We start from the raw sequence: 7034 nt of genomic DNA on the forward strand, positions 1-7034 counted from the left end.
CTTTTCTCTGACCTTCTCTTTGCTCCCTTTAAAATCTCTTGCTTTTCACAAGTTCCCTGAACTGGGTAGCATCTGCCAATTTTATTAATGGGCTGTGTAATCCATTTACAGGGCTATTAATGAAAATACTAAATAAGACCAGACCTAACAAAAGATCCTTGGAGTACTCTGCAAGATACCTCCCACAAGTGTAATACTTGGCTTACTGCCTTTCTGGCAGGTCTGAATCCACAAAGCAATGTTCATATTATTATTATTATTGTTATTATTATTGGCATTAGGAGATAACCAGAAAGCCAAGCCAAAGCCCAGATTTTGTGGTGATAGGCATGGTGCACACATGCTCTAATTATTTATTAGGAAACAGCAAAGTCCCAGTGTGATGGGGGTCCTGGCTGAGTCCAAGAGCTACACGAAGAAGAGGCAGTTGTCAGTTGCAGGGTGGTTGCAGTATTAAAAGAATGACCTAAATGAAGGATGGGAAGGGTGACAGTGAGATCAAGGGCACTGCCAAAGGCTTCGCCCTCTGACAGTAGCCATGCAATAGTCCCCGCTGCCTCTCAGTCAGGTAGCACTCGTCTCCATCTGCTTGGTTTTACCTTCCCCATTAAACTGTGTGAGCACCAGATACCTCATGGCTAGCCCTGACAGGGCATGTTCTCAGAAGTGCTTCCACTGCCCGAAGTAGCCATTTTTGTAAAAAGTAAAAACCTTAGAGAAAATGTAAAAATCTTGGGGGGGGGGGGGAAGCTATAAACCAGCCTGTGTCTTCTGGACTGCTACTGCTCGGGAGACGAGCTAAGTGCCTGGTATAAAACACAAGCAGAGGGGATTCAGGTGACCCGCCAGCACTTTGCATCAGAGCTTGTTTCTGGTGACCTGTTACTTGCATTAGTAGCCAGGTTGATTTTAAGGTGTCTGAGTAGATCTCCAGACCCTGCTTGAATGAAAGGGATGGAGAGTTGAGCGTGTAGCGTACAGAAGATGGTAGCACAAAGCTGTAGGTGATCTGGAGAGAGAACAGAGGGAGGATGCAGAAAAATGCTGATGGAAATGATTCTGGTGGGTGATTTTCTGTAGGAAAGGTGTGAATTTCCAGAGCTGCTTACAGCACTGAGCTATCCAGCTCCCAGCCACAAACTCACCTTTCAGGTTTTTTTTTAGATTAAATCTAATGAAGATAATTCCCTGTATATGCAAAGTATGTGTCAGAAGTGTTACAGGGGTGTTTGTGTTGCTCTGTCCATGCTTGGCTGTTCAGTCCCTGCATGCACAGATGTTTGCTGTGGTTTATTTTTGTACCAGCGCACGCGTGAGCCTCCCGGATGCTGCAGGTTTAAGGCCTTGAGTTGCATTTTGGGAGACCTACCCTGGTGCCTGTGTATGAGATACTTTTATAAAGTCTCCTTTCCAGGTGTGTTTTCCACGATGTGTATGCATATACCAGAACCCCGACGTGACTGTACGGGGGGAAAACAAAGTCTTTTTGTTACTTTGCAGCTCTGCCTGAGCAGCTTTCAGGACTCCCAGTCTGGCAGACCCTGAAGTCCAGGCACAAAACAAACAGAAAGGGCTGGGGGTTGGGGGGGGGGGGAGTGGGGGAGAGAGGGAGACATTTCTATTGAAAAGGAGAAATTTCTGACCATGCTACTTTTATTGGCCTGGAGGAACCCTATAGATTAACAACCAGCAATACCCCCCCCCCCCCCCCTCCTTCCCTGCCACCCACCCCCACTCCAACCCAGAGACCTTAAACAATCCGGTAGAAGGTGTGACTTCAAACTTGGTGGTAGGGATAAAGAGAAAGGAAGCCGGAATGTAAGCACTTGTGTGATGTGATTATTCCCAGAAATGCCTCGACATCTCCCCGCTGTCCCGGCACGGCTGCCAGCGGTGCCGCCGAGCTCCGAGCTAAGGTGCTGACCGCGGACTGCAGAGACACTGTGATACCTTATCGAGGAGAGGCTTGGGGTCTCCTCATAGTTACAAGCGGAAATAGGGCCGGTAGCCAGCCCAGCCTGCTGCCAGGCCTCGGCACCCATGAGACCCTGCCTGCTGCCAAGGTAAAGGGGCTCCCCTGGGCCCCCCATGGCTCCCCCTTGCCTGGGGGTTCCCTTGGCCACAGGCTTTAGGGCTGGCCCCTGTGGGGTTGGACACGAGTGGGGGGGAACTGGGTGGGAGTGGGGTGGAGCTGATGGGGTGGGCAGATGCTGGCTCTGGCAGGGGGGTGCCTGTGCATGGGTGTGGATGTTGTCTGTAGGTTTGGGACTACATGGAGGGTTTAGGAGATGCTGCCTGGAGCTGTGCCCACTCAGCTGGCTGCCCTCCAGGTGTCTGTAGTGGGCAGAGGTGCTGGGGCTGCCTCTGCTAGGGTTTGGATGTGAAAGTGCCTGAAGATGTAGTGGTAGAAGCCATCTAGCTGCTTCCCAAATGCCTTATTATTCATATATTCACCTTAAATGATGCCCAGTTCTCCAGCTCTGGTCCCATATGTCAAGGGAGAAAAACAATATGCTTATTCTCTCTTATTTTTTTCCTCTTTCCTTTTTTTTTTTTCCTTTTTTTTTTTTTTTTAAAAAAAAATGATTTCATTTACAGGGGAGGTGGAAGTGGGAGAGGGCTAATGTATAACAGGTGTTTTGATTTCATGTTACTCCTTGAAAGGCAAATCTTGCCATTTGGACCCCGTATTCACCCTGGGTTGGCGAAGAAAGTAATAATAGGAATTGTTTAGGAATTCATCAAAGAAAAACCCACCCTCTTTCCCCGCCTCCCCTTTCCTTCACCATCGGTGAGATCCAGCACCCACTGATTGTAGATAGCACAAAGCTTGGGTCGTTCTTGCTCTCTTATTTTTTTTTCCTTTTTGGTCTCTTCTCAAAGACGCTTTTTGGGTAATGCGCGTTAGCAGCTTGTCACAAAGGCTATGGGGCTAGTTTTTCCCTCCTGACAGCTGCAAGGGACGGGGCAAAAAAAAGGGGGCAAAGCTCAGGGAAATGCAGCCGATTGCCTGGGAGTCTCCCAGCCCTACAACCATGGGGCGGGGGGGGGGGCGGGGCCACGCGGCCGAGCTGCTCCCAGCCCTGGCGGAGCTCTCCTGCAGCTCCACGTTTGCTCGTGTCCAAGAAGTAGCTCAGCAAAAACTATATATTTCTTTCCTCTTTCCGCCTCCTTCCCACCTCGAAAATAATGAAAACCATTATTCACATAAAGCCCGGCCCGGCCGCTCGGTTACCGCTGGGAGCGAGCGGGGTCCGCAGGCAGGGACTGCGAACATGAGGCATTTTCTCCCAGTTTAAGGAAAAGTATTGTTTGCCGAAATAATCTCGTTTAATCGATTTCGCGTCGCCTCAAAGCTCGGAGACGCATCCCCGCCCGTCCGAGGGTTCGTAAATCCCTAAAGAGGGTAGTGCTGAGGCGGATCGTTGTGTAGGGGAAATCGTGCCTTTCGTTGGCGGGGTTGCAGCAAAACCGGGAATTAATGTCGGGTTAGAAACCCTGGCACGCCGAGGGGTTTGGGGCTGGTTTTAAATCGGGGTTTTGAATGCGCCTAAAATTCAAGCATCTTATGGCTTATGTCTTCGATGTCAGGATAAACTGGATACGGGATCCTAAGTGATACCCTATATATAGTTAGATATCGGATATTATCCTAAACCCAACAAAATTAACCAAATATCTTGCAGTTCCTGAGCCCGATCCCGCAGCTGTTTTCAGAGGTTGCTTTTGATGCTTTAGAAGCACATCTCCTCGCGCAATTATTTGGGGCTTTGCTTTCTCCTGCCTGCCCCCGCTGGAGGTGTTTGTGCACAAACTCCTCGCTGCAATTGCTGCGAGCTCCAGGGGAGCCGTGCCTGTCTGGAGACGAGGATAATTTTCCTACCAGTATCCTACGAGACTGCTCCATCCCCAGAAACCCAGGATAATTTGTCGGGACGGTTTAATATTCACACCGAAGCCGAGGGAAGGAACCAGCCCTTTCCTCCTCCGGCTCTCCGGGTGATTTCCTGGCTTCAGTGCGAGCATAGGGTGATGTGAGTGGGATCCCTCGAAGCTAGCACGGCTCTTGGAGGAAACCTGCAATGAAACATCTTTCCTCTGCCCTGCAAAAGTTCTGCAAAAGCTCCTTAGCCCCTCACACCGTCGTGTTTTCTCCGGCAAGTGCAATGCAAGAGCTCTGCGGTGCGGGAAGCGTTCGTGTTTTTAAATTATGGGGAAAGGAAAAGTGAAGTGTTTTCTGTGTCGAAAACTGAGAAATTCCGTCTTTCTTTTTCTTTTACCTAAAGAAAAAAAAATAATTTTTCTCGTGTGATGAAGCCGTTGTAATTTATCACTCGAGCTCGTAGCAAGCCTCAATCTTTTTTCGCACCGAGGCCACTGCAGCTCTGTCCCTTCGCAGCTAAGATTCGTGTCTGTGAAGAAAATAGGACCCTCGCTAATATTGCCCATAAACTGCTTTATTTTCCACCAAAACAAGGCTTCGGTGATTTTCTCTAAAGCTCTCCCCAAACAGCCCCCGAAATATTTAATCAAATCCAAACCCGAAGTGCTGGGAGTCCCTTTGGACACGGATTTGTGGGACATACATATTTTTTGCTTTAGCGTGTTTTTAAAGGAAATCCTTTTCTCTCCCATTAGACACAGGCAGACACCCCAGAATTTCTTCCTCCCCCTCAAGGGGTCCCGATTTGAAGGGGGGTGACACGAGTGAAAGGGAAAAGCCACCGTGCGCAGCCCGAACAAAAGGAGCCATAAAACGAGACGAGTATAAGAAAGTTGTCGGGAGGGACGTAGGAACCACAAACACATTTTTTTCCCCTAACCATACAATGTGGAAACTCTTAAAGGGCGCTATCTGTAGACATCTTGCAATCACTGGTCTTCCTTGTCATCTGAAGGAGAAAGGGGAAAATATATTAAGTGAAGACACACTTTAAAATTACTTATACATTTTAAACATGCTGGCAAAGGGAACTGCCTGATAAACTCTTGCCCAGATTTCCTTTTTTTCTGGGGTAAATTATTTCAAGTTGTTACACAAATATCTCCCTCCTCTCTCCTTCCTCCCCCGCTTTTTCTCGTTTTTTTCTTTTTCTTTATTTTATTTTATTTTATTTTGCTTCAAACGAAGCCGCGCTCCCGCGAAGAGCCGGGGCCGGTCCCGCAGCCCCGAGAGGGTGCTCTTTTTGAGGCTTGGGGGGGAGGGTGGAGGGGGAATTGCTCTGCTTGGGGTTCAAACAGCACGGGTGGAAATGCCCGATAACCCCCCGCACCCAACCGAGATCTGCAGCCAGGTGCGGTGGTGTTGGAGGAATGGTCCCCGGCTGTGCTTGGGCATCTTCCCCCCAGCTCAAACCGTCTCACACCAAATTATTTCTCTCCGAACGAATTTCCGAGCTGGGGCTCCTGTGTCTGAGTGCCAGGGCTTCAGCCAGGAGCACATTGCCGCCTGTAAAGCCGCCAGCTAGAAACAAGTCAAGCGGAGATTAAGGAATAAGGAGCGCAGATTTCCCACCGGCTGGATGCGCTCCGTGCCTCCGGAGCTGGGATTTGTCCGGGAGACGGGAGCGAGGCGAAAAGAAAGGGAGGGCCTGCCCATTTGATTGCTCTATTTTTCGTTTATGAGAGATAACCTCGGTCTCTTTTATTATTTTCACACGTTAACAAAAAATCGGGAAGAGCCTGGATTCGGGATAGAAGAGGGGAAGGGGTTGCACTGTCCCGGTGCGTGCATCCCTTCGTGGAGTAGAACAAAATCCCTTCGTGGGCTGGAAAAATCGCATTTGTGCCAGGTCTAAAAAAGAGGGGTAGAATCGGGCCGTCCTCGGCCAGCGGGGTAGCCCGCAACTCCCAGCATAATCAAACAGCGTCCATCGCATAATCTGAGGATAAAGGGGTGGTGGTAGTGTTTTTTTTTTTTTTTTTTTTTTTTTTTTCCTCCTCTCTTTCCCTCCTAAGTCTCTTTCAAGCTGAATTTATGTTTGTGTGATGAAATGCCCCTCTGTGTTTAACATTCCCAATGATCATTTGTTTCCTTAGCTCCATTACTCGTTTATGAGAGCGCCTTTCGCCCGGGCATGTTTAATCATAACCGCTTACGCAATATTTTCTTTGGGATAGATTCACTCAGCCTTATTACATATCAATTATTTCCTTACAACTTCGTTCCACACCAGCTGCTTTGTTATCTGGGCCTGCCACCCCCTACCCCCCCGGCGTGTGATGGGAAAGGAGGGAGACGTTTGTTTTTCCTAGGATAAAATACTGCTAATAATAATGCAGATTGAGGGGAAGGAGCGGGTGGGGGGAGAAGCCCCCCAGCCGGCCGGGGCTGGGTGCGCGGTGTCGCCGGGGATGCTCCGTGCTGCTGGGGGCGCTTTGGGGCAGAGAAAAGGGGCGCAAGGGACCGCTGTGGGTCGCAGCCCCCTTCCTCACCCCGGGGGCTCCCTCGGTTTAGGGGGGGTGTCCCCATTCCCCTGCCTTGAGCCAAGCTCCGGGACGCTGCGCCGCGCCTTGCGCCCTATTTTGGAGCCGCTGCGCGCTGCCTGCGCCTCCTCGGCTTGGTGCAGAGGAGAGGCTTTTTCAGTTTCAGAGTCCCCCCGAGGACATTTATCCCCCCTCCTCCGACCATCCTGCAGCCGTCCGCCTGCAAAGGACATTTCGAGTCCATTTGAACTCCCTTCCCAAGCCCTCCTTGGGTTGGAAATATTTTCATTGTAAGTTTTATCGGGGTTTTACATCATAAACACGCTGCCAGATTTGGCTTCTCTCTTGCTCCTCTTTCCAATGCCTTGGAGCTCACCGGCTTCCCACAGGGTCTGTCCAGGGGTGCTCCGGGATGCCACCCCCAGGGATATGCAGCAGCTCTGGCCCCATCCTCACTCATCGTCCCCTGCTTTTTACCCTTCTTGCCCCTAACTCGAGAGGCAGTGTTTCATTTCTCATCTATAGAATCCATAGCACAACCTAGATTTCTTTTTTTCCCCCTTTATTTTATTTTATTTTATTTTATTTTATTTTATTTTATTTTATTT

The 7034-nt window shown here is 49.6% G+C and overlaps 1 protein-coding gene across 4 annotated transcripts in view; it reads left to right on the forward strand.

The window, feature by feature from the left end:
* The window catches only part of TBX5 (T-box transcription factor 5), a 127335-nt gene that overhangs the window by 60688 nt on the left and 59613 nt on the right, over positions 1 to 7034 (forward strand). Inside the window, exon 1 of one of the 4 annotated variants that reach the window (XM_035340613.1) lies at positions 2041 to 2063. The exons of the other annotated variants lie outside the window; for them this stretch is intronic. The gene's annotated coding sequence lies outside the window, so the exon portion shown is untranslated. Of the gene's footprint in view, positions 1 to 2040; positions 2064 to 7034 lie in introns of those variants that run through there. 4 annotated transcript variants of the gene reach the window in all.

The sequence above is a fragment of the Oxyura jamaicensis genome, chromosome 15, assembly GCF_011077185.1.
Source record: "Oxyura jamaicensis isolate SHBP4307 breed ruddy duck chromosome 15, BPBGC_Ojam_1.0, whole genome shotgun sequence".
Taxonomy (NCBI): Eukaryota; Metazoa; Chordata; class Aves; order Anseriformes; family Anatidae; genus Oxyura; species Oxyura jamaicensis.